Source organism: Dermacentor albipictus, chromosome 2 (assembly GCF_038994185.2).
Source record: "Dermacentor albipictus isolate Rhodes 1998 colony chromosome 2, USDA_Dalb.pri_finalv2, whole genome shotgun sequence".
Lineage (NCBI taxonomy): Eukaryota > Metazoa > Arthropoda > Arachnida > Ixodida > Ixodidae > Dermacentor > Dermacentor albipictus.
Genome location: NC_091822.1, coordinates 28,824,858 through 28,842,806, shown reverse-complemented (window position 1 = coordinate 28,842,806; position 17,949 = coordinate 28,824,858). Strand labels below are relative to the sequence as shown.

The following is a 17,949-nucleotide window of genomic DNA, read 5'->3' as shown; positions in this document are numbered from 1 at the left end:
AAGTAACACGTTGTGTGGGGAGTTAGTTGCGTTAGCGGTTGTCTAAGCGTCGATAAAGTGCACGAATGGTATTTTTCTTTATTTTTTTGCCACAATACCGATCATCACAAGAGTGAATTGACATCACTGCGAAGATTTAAAGGTGCGTTTTCTTTCGTTCACAGCCGAGTAGGCTGCGTCTTTCGCCTTGGCACAGCCTACTCGGCTAGGATTTTTTGATATTTTGACTATGATGCCATTATTTTAAAGGGGCAGGGGAGGAAGGCGGTTCAAGTGCTGTAAACCGTGTTCTTGAAATTTTCCGAGAGAGTGCCTTCGGGTTGAGTTTCACTTTTGAGTTGCCTTCGCATGTACGTCTACAGTTCCTGGACATTTGCATTATTATTGCTGGATCATATGCGTGCTGGAGGTATCAGCTTCGATAAAAAAAAGGTGTTTTAAACTACCAGTCTGCTCATTCGGAGCTTGTAAAAAGGGGAATTGCGACAAAACTGCCTGCGTGCGGCTCTTGATAAGTCCTGCCAGCTTGAAATGCAACATAGCGTGTTCTTACACTCGCAAAGACTGCAAAGCGCAGGATTTCAGTATGAGGTGGTCACCTCGGTGATGAAACTCTTGACAAGGAAGCGCGGAGCCCATCGAAGATCCGCCTAAGCGTAAAGCAGCAACGCCGTAGTCCTGTTTCCCATCCCGTACTACCACCAAATCTCTCACCGCCTCAAAAAGCTGGCTGAAAAATGTGAAGTACCGGTGGTTTTCACGGCGCCCCAGAAACTGGCGGGCATGTGCAACATGGTGCAGGGAAAGACGAATAGAAATTAATGCGGTATCACGCACATTGACAGGTTCGTCCCATGCAGAATAGGGGTAGTGTACCAGATACCCCTCTCTTGTGGCAAAAGCTACATAAGGCATGTGGGACGGTGTCTAAACGTCAGACTGCAGAAGCACCGAGCAGGGGTAGAAGGATTGGCGGGGGGTGGCAAATTGGCTGACCATTGTCGCCACTGTCGTAATTGTACGCCTAGGCTCCGCGACACTAAAGTCTTGAAGATGTTTGCGTCACAACACAACCGAGAAATCTATGAAGCTTACTGTATAAAAATGCAATCTGGCAGCTGCGTAAGCAGCTCTTCAGTGTCACTGAGTGATAAAGAGTTCAAATATTTACATGCAAATTTATGCCAATCACGCCGGCATGCCAACGTCGAGTGATGGTTGTCTGATGATTAGCAAGTGTGATTACGATACATGTATCAATGTGGGATTTTCCAGAGTGAATCTTAGTTGAAGTTCGGCGCCTGTCTTGTGTGTTTCCTTCTTTGTCCTTTGTTGTTTTCGCGGGGACATGATGCATACCGATTTCTCCAATGAACACAATGAAAACATGATCCTTGCCTTCGGAGCTGCAAATAGCAACAAGAGGAAGACCGCGAATATAAATCGGTCATGAAAGTGGGGGGTAGACTAAACGCATTGACTATCATTGGAAATTATGCAAACCTGAGACAAACTGGCAGCTTTCAAAGACAGCAGCGGAGGACTTCTTTGAGTCCTAGCCTACGCACTGATGTTCTAGAATTTGTGGCCTCAAACCCTGATGCTAGCGTGCGGACCGTGGCCGCCCATGTACCAATTTCCATGTCATCAGTTTGAAGGATTCTAAATGATTTGGCCTTTCACTCGTACCACTTTAACCAGCACCAATGCATGGAAGATAGGGTCCTGCAGAATCGTCTAGATTTCTAGAATTGGGTCCTAACAAAAGATGACGAGTAACCCGAGCTTTTGAGCAACATTATGAGGACGAATGAAGCCAATTTTTACGGAAACAGCCAGGTAAACGTTCATTGGACTGACTTCAATTCACAGTGGCTAAAGTGCAATGGGCACAAGTGCCAGTGGTCGTTCAATGAGTGGTCCAGATTTTACGCCGATGCTATATTCGGTCCCGTCTTCTTCGATCACACACTGACTGGATAGCGTTACGTGGACGAAATTGTTGAAGTGGTGGTGGTGGATGACTTTCTCAGCGAAGTCGCGCTGTCACATCTCTGGTATCAGTCAGGTGGGGCACCCGCACACAGCAGCAGCCGAGCACGAAACTGGCTGGTTGCGACTTTTCATGTGTAATAGATTGGAAGGAACGGGCATGTGAATTGACCAGCTAGGGCTCCTGACCACTCTCCATTCGATTTCTTTCTTCGGGGCTATGTGAAAGATCGCGTTTACTTGATCGGGACGGACGTCAGGCGAGCTGAAGGCAAGCATAGCATGTGTCTGCCGTAGAATTCCAGTGTCGTTCATCAGGAAAGCCACAGAAATGTGATAGAGCGGACCCAGTACTGCGTAGCTGCAAAAGGAAACCTATCCGAACACGTCCTCTAGGCAGCAGCCGGTGTTCAACAGCGCTTGCGAATTAATTGATAATAAGCGTACACAGAAATCTGATGGTTTTAAAGGCGTAATCACTTCTACCCTTACCCAACGGAAAAACCGTCCATCCCTTAAGCCGATCGCTGTGAACATAGCGCCCGCATGGTGAGCAAACTCACCTGCGTGCTGCCGTGCAAAGCGGCGAGAACGCAACGCTCACGCACCTCTCAGAGCGGGCCGCACTCGGCCGCTTTCGCAGGTCGCTTTTAAGATAAGATCCGCGACGCCGCACCAGACGTATAGGCGCCTTCCGAGCACGGTTGATCGCGGTTCATAATGGTTCAAGAAGTGTTGATTGTTGGGCTAGTAGGTCGTCCATAATTGAAGTAGTAACTTAGCGCGAGAAAAAACACGGAAACCAGAAAGGTGGACAAGGACAAGCGCTTGTCCTTGTCTACCTTAATTGTTTCCGTCTTTTCATCGCGCTAAGTTACTACTTCAGTCATAATGGTTAAGTGCACGTAATAAATGTTGTATATATTTCCTTCATTTGCTACATCTCCCTGGTCCTTTCATCCAATGTTCACATTCGCTGCGGGCTATCTATAACACCAGTGAACATTGCTTCTATTCGAATCTTCTGCGTCGTCTCTTTTAACAGCTCGGTCTCAATTAACAATTTAGTATTACAACCACGCTTCGCTGTTATTTATTTTATTTATTTGTTTACATAATACTGCATGCCGTGTGGCCCAAACTGGAGGAGCAAGGTAACACATAAAAATACGCGTATAAAAAGCTGAATTGCAAAATATAAAATTTAGGAAAGGAAACAATATAGCACAGAACAGCAATGTTGCTTAGGAAGTACTAACAATATTAGTTTGAATTGATTCAGGGGAGTTCAGATGATGCAAAGGGATGAGGTTCCATTCTTCTAAAGTTCTAGGAAATAAAAAAAATTAAAGAGGTTTGTCCTGTAAACGTAAGCGAGAGAGTGGGAATGACGGGTCTTTCTGGATGGAGAAAGGGGTATGCATGGACTACGATCTAAATGAAATTTACCGTTTATGAAGGAGTAAAGGAACCTCAGGTGTATTATTTTTTGCCTCGTTTGAAAGGTGTGAAAACCAATTGCCCGCAATAATTTCGTTATAGACTCATCTCGGCCATATTTGGAAAAAATAAAACGTATGGCTCTTCTCTGTATCCTTTCAAGGGCTTTAATGTTGATTTTCGTAAACGGGTCCCAAATAATGCCCCAATATTAACCGTTCTTTCGCGGTCGTTGTCGCAATTGTACGAAACACACCAGCACACTACCACAAAACACTGCGTCAGTACGATGAAATGCTTACTCATCACCCAGAGAAGATTCTGCGTGGATTTTCCCTTTTTTCTCCTTTTTTTTCTTTGCAGGCGTCCCCGGACAACTGCCAATTCGGCTCGTTTAGAAGCATTACGTTTACGTTCTTGAATGCATCGGTTTTGCCTTTTCTCTACACATGGGTCACTTTCCAGTCCAATTACGCTTTTATTGTTTGCCACGAACCTGTTTTTGCAACACATATGCCCTCTAGTGAAAAATAAAACCGTAACTTAAATTTGGCTTTGGTATGAAGCAAGTTTCTGACGCGAAATATAGCTGTGCGCGCGCTCTTTAGATGTGGTGCGAGCAGAGCCTTGATTTTGAAATTGAATTGCTATGACCGTTCCATTGCACTCTGCGGTTCGTGCATGGTGAGAGAAGCGTTTCGGCCGCGTTATCAAGGGGCTTTGGTTATCAAAGTGATTAGTCGGCCCAGAGAGACAGATAATAACTGTGACGTAGAAGTGAGAGGAAGGAATAGCTACGAAGCCGATAAACCTTGCGTACCATTGTCAAGGTGACGCGCTGTGTCTTCTGGTTTGCGGCGGGCAAAGCATTTCAAAAGCAGCATCAGAATTTATTATTAGAATTTAGGCCACATTACAAGTATTTAGTATATAGAAAGCGGTTCCACAGTCAAAAACTATATCGGGACCTCCTATAGCTTTCAATCAGCTCCTTTGAGGGCGCAGCTTTATGATGCGGGTGGGAGCGCAGTCACGCTGTATTTTTCATTTCTCGCTAGGTTCCGTTACCAGTCAGAAAAACCTAGGGCGCAATTAGTACGTCACTTAAAACACCACAATTAGAAGCGATCGGGGAGTGCCTAGTACTTCTGGAGTTCGATAATTTATTATATTTACCTAACTAAATCTCAGTAACAAAAAATTTACTGGCGGCTACTCCACTGTACTGGAAACAATATCCACTAGGTTTTTTTCGAGTAACGTAATTGCTGTTTTTTTTTAAGTCTTGGTGCATGACAGTTTTGACACCCTGTATAATTCACTCAATAACCTCAATGATTGAGGTTACTGAATTGAGCCTCAATGACTGGTTACTGAACGTTACTGAGTGAATGAAGGTTACTGAAGGTTACTTAATTGAGGTTACTCAATGATTGAGGTCAATGAGGCGATCCAGATTCACTCGACATCAGAATCAACAGCAGACATGCGCAACAGCGCTTATGCACGGACTCACAGAAATAGAGAGAGAGAGAGAGAGATAGTGCAGTTTCGAAAGGCGAAGCAGTATTAGTTATAGTGAAGTATACAACAATTTCACGAAGGAAGAATACACCATAGAGAGACGCCAGATACTTGGTGGTGCGAGAGAACTCAGGCTGTGAAACTGAACTGTGTCCTACTACGAGGTCTTGTCTATTTATATAAAGCCACCATTTCAGTGAACGATTCTTCGAGGTCACACGAAGTTTCTGCAAGCGCAACTGTTATTGCAGGTTATATATATTGTGGTCACTTATTGCGCACTTCATCATCTGTATATTTACCCGCTATGGTTGCTCAGTGTCTATGGTGTTGGGCGTCAGAGCACGAGGTCACGGGGTCGAATCCCGGCTACTCCGGCTGCATTTCGATGGGGTCGAAATACGAAAACGCTGGTGTACTTAGATTTAGGTGCACGCTAAAGAAACCCAGGTGATAGAAATTCCTGTAGGCCTCCACTGTTGCGTGCCTCATAAGCGGAAAGTGGTTTTGGCAGGTGAAACCCCATGATTTTTTCATCTCTATATTATCATCATCCTGTCCCAGTTGAAAAACACAACAGGATATTTTAAGAGTCTGTCGTATTTTGGGACGTTGTTTCTGTAGTTCTGTTGCCTGTAGTTCTGTTGCCTGTAGTTTTGTTGCCTGTAGTTCTGTTGCCTGTAGTTCTGTTGTCTGTAGTTCTGTTGTCTGTAGTGTGACGTCCTGTAGTAGAAAGTTGTGTAGTTCTTGATCAATATTTAATAAAAAATTGACAGAGACGTCCGTAATGTTATGTAAATTTGTTAGTACAAAAAAACACATAAAAGTAAAAAAAAAATAAAAAAAAACGTTTTTGCCCTAGGATTCGAACATGCGACCTCACGATTCCGAGCCCAGCATCTTACCACTGCACCACCCCTGACTTTTTTTTTTCTTTATTTCCAGACAATCAACAAATACATCAATACATGACATGCTTTTCGAGTGTACGTTTTGGCCATGTGAACAGTACGACGTGCTGATGCGCTGATGTTTACATTTGCATTTTGAGAGCCAAGATCCGCTATCACTCCACCGCGTCAAGTGCCGCATCTCTAGAAGAGCAAGAGTGTTCGTACCATCGACAGGTACATCTTGCAGTGCTAGAACATCGATTTTGATGTACGATATCCTTTTTAAATAAGAAATTCAGAAATAGACAACGTTGACTTTTAGGGTTATTACTGCTAGTTTCGATAGTTGTCTCTCGTTCTTTACACTTTTGAGCGCGCATATAATTCGTGTGTTCAATGAAAAATAGCTACATGAACATTCGTGGATGAGAGTTCTTTCTGACAGCATACTGGCTTCTTACGGCAGCGCTGTACCAGATTAATGAGACCCGAGCGAGACAGCTTTTCACGCAACTTTGTGGAACAACCCAAATCTTCTTTTCCGCTTCGCATAAGCTTGTGAAATATTCCTGGGAAATTAACTAATGTGTCAGTCTAACAGCACATGTAAGTCCACAGGCCTGTGTGCCACATCTTACAAAAAAAAAACGGATACGCAGCCATTCCCGCAGATGGTATGATTTTGATCAGCGGCCGATTTTGAGGAGGCCGGTAGGGCGTTGCTGGTGCCGCGTCGTCACGGCACAATTATAACTATTCGCCACGTCGACTTTATTACCGGTGTCGGTGCCATCAGCATTGCCGGCTTCAGAGAAGCGCGATTGAATACCGCGCAAGAGAAAAGTACAGTGTACACCACCGATGCGAAAACATACGATTTTAAAGGACCGCGACGGAAAGCGCTTCTGTTGCGACTTCGGAACTCTTGGCCGTCGCGACCGAATGTTTCTGCTGCGACGTCAGAATTGGTGTCGTAACGTCGGAGTCGCTGTCAGGATATAAAGCTGTTGTTCCGACTTCAGAACTCTTGTTGTCGCGACAGAATGCTTCTGTTGCGAAACCAGAATTTCTGTCGTAATGTCAGAAATGTCTCCCAATTAAGAAATGTCAACAACTTCTGTCGTACAACAGAATTTCTGTAGTTGCGACAGGAATTCCTATTGTCTTTTTCAACCGGGCACTACAGAAGCTTGTCGCATCACACAATTTCAGTGCACTTCTGTTGTCATCATTGGGTACATGTTGCGGCGATAGGTTTCCGTTGTGGAACAGTTCTCTGTAGTACAACAGAAGTTTGTCCATTACTTCAGGAACACTTCTGTTATGTCAACTGGGGGCCTATTGCAATGATAGGCTTCTGTCGTACAACATTTTTCTGTAGTACAACAGAAGTTGGTCGCATTACTTCAGGAACACTTCTGTTGTGACAATTGGGGGCCTGTTGCCACAATAGGTTTCTGTAGTATTTCAACAGCTCTCTGTAGCACTACAGAAGTTTTTCGGGTTACCTCAGGAACATTTATGTTGGGACAACAGGGTGCCTGTAGTGATGACAATTGTTTCTGTAGTACTACAAAAATCTGTTGTAGAGCTTCAGCTTTCTGTTGTAACGACAGACATACGACAGACTGTACTTCTGTAGTAGCAACAACAAATGTCTGTTGTACATCAGAAAAGTCTGTCGCTGCATCAGGAATCTGTAGTTACTACAGAAAAATCCTGTTGTACAACAGAAATTTCTGTAGTACTACAAAAATCTGTTGTAGAGCTTCAGCTTTCTGTTGTAACAACAGACATACGACAGACTGTACTTCTGTAGTAGCAACAACGAATGTCTGTTGTACATCAGAAAAGTCTGTCGCTCCATCAGGAATCTGTAGTTACTACAGAAAAATCCTGTTGTACAACAGAAATTTCTGTAGTACTGAACACAACCTCTGTTGTCATTTTCAACTGGGGTGTGTGCCCTTCTTCTTCATCATGCGCGTAGGCGCATCATCAGAGTGGTCTGTGCCGAGGGTCCTTCGCCACGTCTCTCGAGTGCAATAAATGTCGGCTCTTACAGTGACATCACAAGATATATATACATGGGATTGCGAAAGCTGGTCCGGCCCCCAACCCCCGCCCCCAAGGAAAACCCAGAATCTCCCGCCTTTGACAGCATGCAAATTGCTCTGGAGTAGAGTGCGTAAAATACACCCCATTGATTTTGCTTCCTATGAGAATTAGTGGTGATCAACACATGGATTACATCTCAAATGCGCAATTTGTCAATGGGCGATGTTGTAGTAGTGGGTTGTGCAATCCTTATGCGTAGTTTATTCTACTTTCTCGGGTGGGGGGGGGGGCAATAAAAAGAAGGCTGTATTGCGAGAAAACGGGACATGCACATATATTAGAAACTGCGTGCTGGTGGGCCCGGTACCAAGGTTTCTAAAAGGAAAAAGCATACGTTAAGATGCACCCATAAGAAAAAGCGTTTTTAGCAGCTGAGGCTGGTTCTTTGGAAGGAGCAGTGAATTATATTTTTTGCATTTTGTCCATTCATTTACAGCCAAATTACGATTTCGTATATTCTGTTGCGATTGTTCTTTTTGTTAGGTGCAAAAGCCTGTAGATCTGACAAAAAAAATAAAAGTTGTGGACTCGTTAATGATTTGACTCATTGATTCCCGCCACAACTTTGTTCTCACTATGTGGCAGCACCGTAGGGAATTAATTTTGATCATTTCGAGTTTTTTTAATGTGAACATATCCAAGTACACAAGCATTTTTGCACACTTTCGCGCATCGAAATGCAGCCTCTGCGGTGGGAATCTAGCCCGTGACTTTGAGCTCAGCAGCGCTACGTCATAGCAATTGGGCTACATAGCGAAACATTTGGCCGTATACGGGGTTTTGGCCTAAATTTTCTGAAAGCTCTCCTACGACACTAATGCATTTTTTCAGCTTCTATGTTATCTTGCTATTGCGTCGAGTCCTAAATGAGAAGGTAAATCAATAAATAGAATGCGCGAATAATAACGCATTAATTTTGTAAATTTTTTAAAGTGAATTTCACACTACGAACAATACACCAATTATGTAGAAAGCAAATACCTCAATAAATAAATGCAAAGTAAATGAATAAACAATATTTTTATTTGATAGTTACAACACATATATATATATAAGCTTTAATATATGTTTGCACCGCTGTAGTGCGGCAGGCGTGTGTTTGGTGATCTCTTTATTAGCGATCTACATAAGAACATAAACCTTGAGTAGATTAAATATCTTGGCCCCTGGAAACTGTTGAACGGTAAACTAAATATTACACTGACTCAAATGAAATAATCCCTACGTTGGGAATGTCTCTTTCGAAAGCGTATATAATTAAATACGAATTCAAGTAAGAGTGTTTCAACGAGTCTTGCAAACTTTGTTGCCTTAATACGACGGTCAGTACTAGTTCAGAATATGCAGGACTATACGTTATTCGCACGAAATGACACAAACAAACGTTGAAGGAGTATACTATTTGCTTAGAATTTGCAAAACAATTATTTCAACAGTTCTGCTGTTTTGAAGGGGGCGAGGGCTGAGTACATTGAGGTGCTATTTATTCTTTTACAGTGACTGTTTCGAACTTGAACAGTTGACAATAGTAAATTGTGCGAGCGCCAGGATGTGTCGTAAACGTGAAGTACTCATGGAGGTCGACAATGAACATTATAAAAGAAGATATAACGTATTATACCTAGCTGTCGTTTGCAAGTGACTTGTAACTTCGATGAAAGTCGTCCTACAGTTGGATGTTAAAAATCAAAAATGTCGCTCACGTGTTTAGACACACGAAATTCATGGTTTTGTAGAAAATGTTCCAGGTATGCAAGATCTCCTTTACAGTACAAATTAATGAACTTTTTCTAGCTAAACAAGTCAGAGAACCCTACAAGAAACAGTACTGAAGAGCTAGCATTCAGTAGCAGGACATAAATCAGCCTTCTATGTAATTGGACATGCTTGGTACGAACCATTCGCTCCTAAATACGCATGCAAAAAGCAAGGAAAAGATTGACACTTACTCTTCGACGAGCCTCCACGCTTCTGAAGGCAAAGCAGCGCAACCAGAAAAGCTTACCTTATCGCGTTTGCCGTGATAAAAGCCGAGAGGGTGCCGATGCCATTGTCCTGCGACCGATAAACGGGCTGGAACTGATAGAGACACCGAACACACATGGAACCGTCTAAGCGGCCCCCCTTCAACGCGCACGTGAAGCGTAGGCCGGCTTTTAGGTCGCACGCGTTGGTACGCAAGGCTGCTACGGCGCTCTCTCATGCATTCAGATAAGTTTGAAGGCTGTGGCAAGGTGTCATCAGCTGCGATGAATTGCCGCACTGCTTCTTTGTGTTTGGACGTTGGTATAACATCGGCGTTCGTCATTTAGAAAGCATAATTTGTATCGGAAACGTGCTTGAGACCTCATGCACCATGTCCTTCCTACTGACAAAAACTGGTGATTGCGGGCTGATTCAACCGAGTGTTACTGCACGACGCTTTTAGACGATCGTGGTGGACCAGTGTTGCTTCAAACGTAATTTTGTCTTTTTCACTAAGATTTCAACTAGCAATAGGGTCCAAACTATGTTTGGCGGAAAGGGGAATCAAGCGCATGTTAGTAAAAAATACCTCGCGGATGAATTTGAATCTGGCAATTGATACAACAAAAACAACGAAACGATATAAGCGAGTTCTCAAACACTTCGGGAGCACTAGGGGCATGTTGGCTGACTCACAGCCTCGCTCGAGCGACGCAGCAGTTGCTGCTACGTTCAAGCCTGACTGCTCCGTTCTAGCAGAGTCATGGCTGGCTGTTGACGGCTCCCATGCAGGAAGGATTGCAATATCCCTGCGGCCGATTTAATGGACACAGCCGCGAAACATGCGGCCGGCGACCTCCAACGTAGCGTCGGAATAAGGTAATGTGAGAAACAATTACGGAGTACTGGACGAAAAATACCGGGCATATAACGTCTTGCGTAATCACATGCGTTAAAATCTTTTTACGAGCATTAAACACGCAGTTGAGAAAAAATCCATCACCGGGGTAGTTGGAGAAGTATGGGAGAGGCCTTTGCGCTGCAGTGGGCGTAACCAGACTGATGATGATGATGATGAGAAAAAATTGCAGCAGACTAGTGCGACCATGCAAAATCACAACGAAATTTCCAGTTAAGTTGTTTATTTCGAGCAGTAAGAATATGAGTAAAATTACCTCATACCCCTCCCCCTCCCAGATGTTTGGTAAATTTTATTTAGGCTGCGTTCACGGGTCTCCCAGAGCAGCCGTATAAAATCGGCATTTTGGGAGAAACTTTAAACCTATGAAGCCCCTTATAGCTTTCAAGCGTAATCTGCTACATTCACGCAACTCAGAACGCAGAACTTTTTTGTAAAGGTGAGCATTCACATGATAAACTTGCAGAACTTGAATAGTTCGTCTCACACGTAGCAGAGCCCCGGATTCCATGGAAATACTAATTCTCTGCTGTTGTAGTGTTTTCAGGCAAGCGGAGAAACATTGGAAGAGTTTCATACAACACCTCTAAACGGCCAGAAAACTATGGTTTAGCTATTTTTATTTAACCCCTAATTCGCACACAGGAGTCACGATGGAGATGGTCGCCGAATGCTGCACCAGGGAAGCCAAATCTTGTGGTCGCGAGGGAGTGTCTTTGTTGAAGCCGTGTGGACCATCTTAATTTGGTTGCACGTGGAGTAGTGTAACCCCAGTGTCTCTCGGCTGTGTACTTGTACAATGTATGGAGCCGCCACGCAACCTTCCTTGGAAGTAGAGTTGAACAGATCTTCTTCCATTACTAGCGATGAAGTTAGAAGGACCTTGCAAGACATATACCGCGGAAAGACGGCAGGTGATGATGGAATAACTGACGAGTTAATCACGGATGGGCGAGATATTGTACTTGAAAAACATGCCTGCCTTTATAGACAATGCCTAACAGCTTCAAATCTACAAAAGAGTTGGAATGACAGCATTATACTAATCTTTAAGAAGAGAGGCGTTAAACAATTGAATAATTATAGGCTCGTTAGCTTGCTTTTAGCACTGTATAAAATATTCACCAACATAACTTCTTATACAATCAGAGCAACACTTGACTTGTATCAACCGAGAGAACATGTTGGCTTTAGCAAGGGACATTCATCAAAGTACCAAATCCATGCCCTCGATGAGGTAATATAACGATCTACAGAACACAATAAACCTCTCTATATTACTTTCATAGACAGTGATACGCCATTCGATTCAGTAGAGATACTAGCAGTCATGAAGGCATTGCGTAAACAAGGAGTACAGAACACGTACATAAATATCTTGGGAAATATCTACAGACTCCACTGCTGTATGGGTTCTACACAAGAAAAGTAGAAAGTTACCAATGAAGAATTGGGTCAGGCACGGAGTTCAATGCTATTCACTGCATGCTTAGAAGTAGTCAAGCTATGAGACTGGAAAGGTTTAGGAGTAAGAATCAACGAAGAATATCTGAACCACCTTCAGTGGGCAGGTGACATTGTCCTGTCCAGCAATACTGGGGATGATTTGAAACAAATGATTGAGGACCATAACCACGAAAGTGTAAAAGTAGGATTAAAGAATAATATGCAGAAGACAAAAGTATTGTTCAATAGCCTGGCTAGGGAACAAGAATTCATAATTGTCAGTCAGCCTCTAGAGTCTGCGCAGGAGTACCTTTAGCTAGGTGAATTATTCACAGGGGACCCTGATCATTAGAATGCGCAGAAAAATAAAGAGTTGGAGTGCGTGCGGCAGGCGTTACGAAATCTTGACTGGGACTACATCATAGCAGCCTGCCGGTGCAAACATATAGTACAGAAACTTGGAGGTTAACAAAGAAGGTTAAAAAGTAGTTAAGGACCGCGCAAAAAACAATGCAACTAAAAAAAATTACAATGATGTTTCACTTCGTAAGCGCAGTTGACGTGCAAGCTTATATGGGTGCTATAGCGCACACAGCGCTACCGGCCCTCGCTGCGCCTAGACGCCTGCACTGTCTGCATCGCAGATCGCATTAAAGGAAGGGTTCGCTTGCCCGTGCCGTTCGCCGCAGCCACCGGAATAGAATGCTTCCGTGTAAAGATTAGCTTACTAACCATATGAACTAGCATGGCGTCAGCTTGTATAGGCAAACATGAACAGTTCACACCCAATGAACGCGGACACTCGCTGTGATAAAGCCGGCGTGAGGAATCGCGGCAGCAGCAGCCAACGAAGTGCCACTACAACGCAAATTAAGGGATGAGAACACTGCGCAAGCGAAGCTACGAGCCGTAGGCCTTCCTAGACTACGCACCCAAAGCACATAGCATTCAGGATAAAGCTCGTGCGGCCTCCCGTGGTCGAAACACAACGTCCCGCCTCCCTGCACTCCCCCAGTGCCATGCGCGCGACGGGCTACTGCGCGCTTCCTCGCTTGCGCACGCGCGATTGAGCCGCCATCGTCGGCGCACCATCGCGCGCTTTCACTCGCACACACAGCGTACGGCGCGAGAGGACGATGCTTCCCAGTACGTCTGTATCGCAAACAATACCTGTGGCAGCCGCCAGAGTACGTCCGTCCAGCGGGAATCTAGTTTAGCCTAGGTAGGACATAAGGCAGTATAATAGCAGGAGCTGGTGGCGCAACCCACCGCCCTGTTCCAAAGGGGACGCCCATAACATCTATTCATCCTTCTATCTGCCTAACTTCGTCCTCCACGACGCTTCGCCTCCCCGTCAAGCTTCTCCTTCCCGCCAGGGTTGTTACATTGTTCCACCAAATAATAGCCAAATGATCTCAAAATGTAGCCCGAAAATAGCCAAACCAAAATTATTCATGAGTGCAGAATCTTAAAAAAAAAATGGCAGCGGCTTAGCTCGGCTATGCCAGGATATACGTAGCGAAAGCTAAGGCACAGCATGGTTAACTTTGGCTAATCTTGATTGCAAGTTCAGGTTAGTCTGGTTGTGTAGCTATGTTGCGGCGTTTGGCCAGCCGTTCGGCGCGCTGTTCGTCTGTTTCCTGGGTAATTTGTTTCCTATTCATCTCGTTCCGATGTCGATTCCAGGCCTCCTCCTGCTTATAAAAATTGTCGCCGTCCATACTGCCGCCTCAACTGTGGTTACGGCGCACGCGAGCTCTCGTTTTCAATACTCCGACATGTTATCAGAGCATGCGACTGAGCTGGCGAAGCGAGCGGAGGCAAGCGCGGTGTGACATCATACCAAATGGCGGCGGCGGAAGTGCGTGGTGCCTCGCAGTGCCAGAACACCTGTGGCTCGGTGCTACTAGCGGCCCATGCGCAGTTGTGGTTAGGGAGCGATAGAGACAGAGATATATGCGCGGCGAGGCACGCGTTGTGACACCATGTGCCTCCTCGGAGCACCGCCACGGCGAAATCTCAAGTTCACGGCCAGTAAAGCTTTAGCTTTAAAGCGTAGCCAAAACGTTTCATGATTTTCTGCAGGTGGCTTATATGTTGTGTAGACGGTATATAGTGTAGACGTATTTTTCCAGCTCTAAAGTTACTTACACCGCGTGCCCAACACTGGTCTCAAGGCCTGCGTAAGGAGTTGTAGTAAGAGCTTCCACTGAGACGTGGATTTGGACACCAGTTATTGGCACAATAAACCGAAGAATTTCTTTTGCGATTTACTCATGGCATTATTGATATTTACTTAGGAACACTCTGAGCTAACTTTAGTTCAGGTCTCGCTTTACCCAACACATTTTTCTATAAGACTCAGACAATATAATGCCAGCTGCAAGCTGAAGGATCAGATTTGGCTGGTCGCGATCAAGTGCCCAAGAAGTGGCCTAAACTCAAGGCATCAAAATAGGGATGCCTTTCCTATAGGCTTGATTTATAAAATTAACATGTTATTTCTCTCCCGGTCTCTCTTTCCTCTCTAAGCTTACTCGGAAGCAGCTCGACGCTGAGTGAGGAAAGGCTGCTGCTTGGAGGCACACTGGACTCTGGAGAAACTTGAAACCTCGCATTTCCCTCGTGCGAAGAAGCGGCAGTTGTGACTGATATTGGCCTTTCAGTGGGAACAAACAGAACAGACTGTTGGCTGATAACACAAGAGGTGAATTAAACTTAATGTTTGTGGGGATGCGCGACTCTCACGTGTCCCCTGATATGTTGTTTTCCCGCATAGCTGCCGTCACCTGTAATATGGCTTCGCCGCGTGGATTTACGATGGTGGTCGCTGTGCTTGCTGGGTAGTACGAGAGATGGCGTGAGTGTTGCTCTGCTATCACCTCCTAACGGCGGGGTTACTTGGGCGCAAAAAGGAGAAGGCTCTTCCTCTTTAGCTCGGGCTCGGCAAGTGGCGCGGACGTTCTGCGCGTGCGCCGATCTGTGCTTCTGCGAGACCATCTCCCGAGGCCTACGCCGGAATGGACGAACACGATAGTTCGAGCGCGCCACCGTTCGCGCGACCGTACGCGCGAACAATCAGGCGTTGGTGTACAGCTTGAGGCGAACATATTCGCTCGTTATCCAGTCGCGGTGAGACGGACTTCTGCGATTTTTCGCGCGCCCATCCACATGTTTTGTGGGTAGCAACTCGGCTAGCAGACATTGGTCTACGAAAGGTGCAGTAAATGACTTTGCGATTGTTTGCACTACTATATTGTCGCTCCTTTGTCCGAAGAGCACGGGAGAGAACCCCACGCGTTTTAATTGTCACTTGGATTACGGCGCTGGCAATAATCCAGGTAGTATGAGTATCGAAAACAGTGGAACTACGCAACATTGTAAAAGGGATTCACTGGCAAGATTAGTGCAATATGAGAACGTGTAAGTTTCTATGACTAAAGCCGTGAATGCGCTGCCAAATTTTTGGGGAGGGCTGTCTACAATACTGTTAGTGTAATTTGAAAGTTTTTTCCCCATCACAGTTCGATGATACGCGTGAGCAATGTACAATGTAATGAGTAGTAAGACGAACAAAGATGCATTACAATGGTCTGAAAGTACGATCATAAAAAAGTAAATCATAATGGCAATTACTCGTACGCACACAGTCTTAAGGAAAAAAACATTGTCACAGCAGTACGGTATGAAAATCGACGAGTTATCATCCTGACGTTGCCAAGGCAGTCAGTCACCAACCTTTGGTGAGCAATTCCCTTGCCGTCTTCACTATAAACGAACATTCTTTTCATATATACAGATCTTATCATTGTAATAATTAGAAACGCTCGAAAAGTACCATAGAACAATCCCAACATTCACGTAATACAAAGCTACTTGACTAAAACAAACGAAACAAGATATTGTGTAGAGTCCCAGTTGACACTTTTGAGACTGGGTATTTACGCAAATGGATTAAATATACAACCTAGCCCCATTTGAGTTAATGCCCACTGCCACTTGGACCATATAAGACTGCACAGTTGATACGTACAGATACTGTTCATCATGATTGACAATCTTTGCAGCAGTTCCCACTCTTTGCCAGTACCTAACTTAAGGCAGTGTCTCATTCGACATGCGGTTTGTCAGATCATTCTTTGTCAACGTAACCTGGCAGAAAAACACGCTTTCGATGGCTGCGTTGGAAACTGGCAGTGCAAATAGACACAAAGCAAGCTCAGACAGCAGGGGGAATATTAGATTTCCGGCAGTCTTCCTTGCATTCCTGATGGTAGCCCATAACTTGGTGATGCTTGGGGATACTAGAGCAGAATATTTCGTTTGGTCGACAGTCAAGACTAGTGCGCGTCAGACTTGTGACGCGCACCAGTCACAGTGCGCGTCAGCGTTGTGACGCGCACTGTGTGAAATAAATAATGCGCTGGTTTGCAGGAAGGCCAAGCAATAGGCTTCGAAGAAACCTTGATAAACATTTAATGAACATGGGTAAAAATAACGTGCAACGACATGCGCACGTATACTTGTGCTGTACTATAAGTCCACATAATAATTTGCTCTGTACCAGCCGGCAGGGAGCACGTACTCGAAAGCTGTCAGCTCCACTCCGTTTCTCACAGAATCACGCGTGAACTGGCAGCAGGTCGTGCCGAACGCAAAACAAAAAGAAAAGAGCTTAGCGCTGGAATGACGTATAGATATTGGAGCCATCACTTAATGCCATCCTGCCAGCGCCGACACTGCCTAAAAACACAGCCTTGGAGATTGCCTGCATAAAGTTGTAGCAGCAATGATCTTTGGCTTTTCATCAGCGGGCGTTGCCGAATTTTATCAGAGTTGAGGGGGTCCTTGTGACTCGGAAGTCCTTAATAAAGAATAGCCCAAACATAGCCATGTAGCCAACTCAGAATTTTCGACGCCAACCCGCAAAAAGGAGCCTAATTTGGCTACTAATAACCAAATCTAGCAACCATGCTTTCCGCCTTCGGTCAACGCCACGAAGACTTTAAGTTGCGTTACATTGCCGCGCGCTCGCACTCCTTCGCACTTTCTCTGGTTTCGTTACCTCTGCACGCCTTCCTCGTTAGCTTGCTTTGCGGCTTCAGACAGGCACCACCGATTTGAAGAGCTGGACACTTACACTTGCGTGTAATACAGTAAACATAGCGCTAAGCGATATTATAGCTGACTATAGCAGAAAAATCAAATGGGGCTGGGCATTCTTGTGATCGGCCGTTCGCCCCACGACAACCACCGGTCAGGGCCCGCACGATTATGGGGAACGGTCCGACGGCCTCATCAAAACAGTTCTCTACACGGATGATTTATGGCAAGCACGGGAGTACTTCGTTCAGAAGAGGTTTGAGCAATTAGCATGATACCGCCATCATTTCTCAGCCACACAAATTGGAATGTCCAAGCCGGAGACGCGGTCAGTGCGATGATATGGCCATCACCTGTCAGAATACGATCGGAGTCCGCGTACGTTCACTAGCTTTCCCTGTTTGTGCCCAGTGATGTGCGTGCGTTTCCGACCAAGTTCCCTATTTTGAGGGAAAGGGAAACCGACCTCCGGATTGGTCGGACCTGATGTCATCGGTCTTCTGACACCGAATTGGGGGAAGTGACTGAACAATAAATCTGGCAAGGCAT

At 45.1% G+C, this 17,949-nt stretch overlaps 1 protein-coding gene across 1 annotated transcript in view; it reads right to left on the bottom strand.

The window, feature by feature from the left end:
• The window catches only part of LOC139055903 (polyamine-transporting ATPase 13A3-like), a 220,057-nt gene extending 210,088 nt beyond the window's left edge, over positions 1-9,969 (bottom strand). The window contains exon 1 of the mRNA XM_070533538.1: positions 9,917-9,969. The gene's annotated coding sequence lies outside the window, so the exon portion shown is untranslated. The remainder of the gene's footprint in view (positions 1-9,916) is intronic.
• Between the last annotated feature and the right edge of the window lie 7,980 nt (positions 9,970-17,949).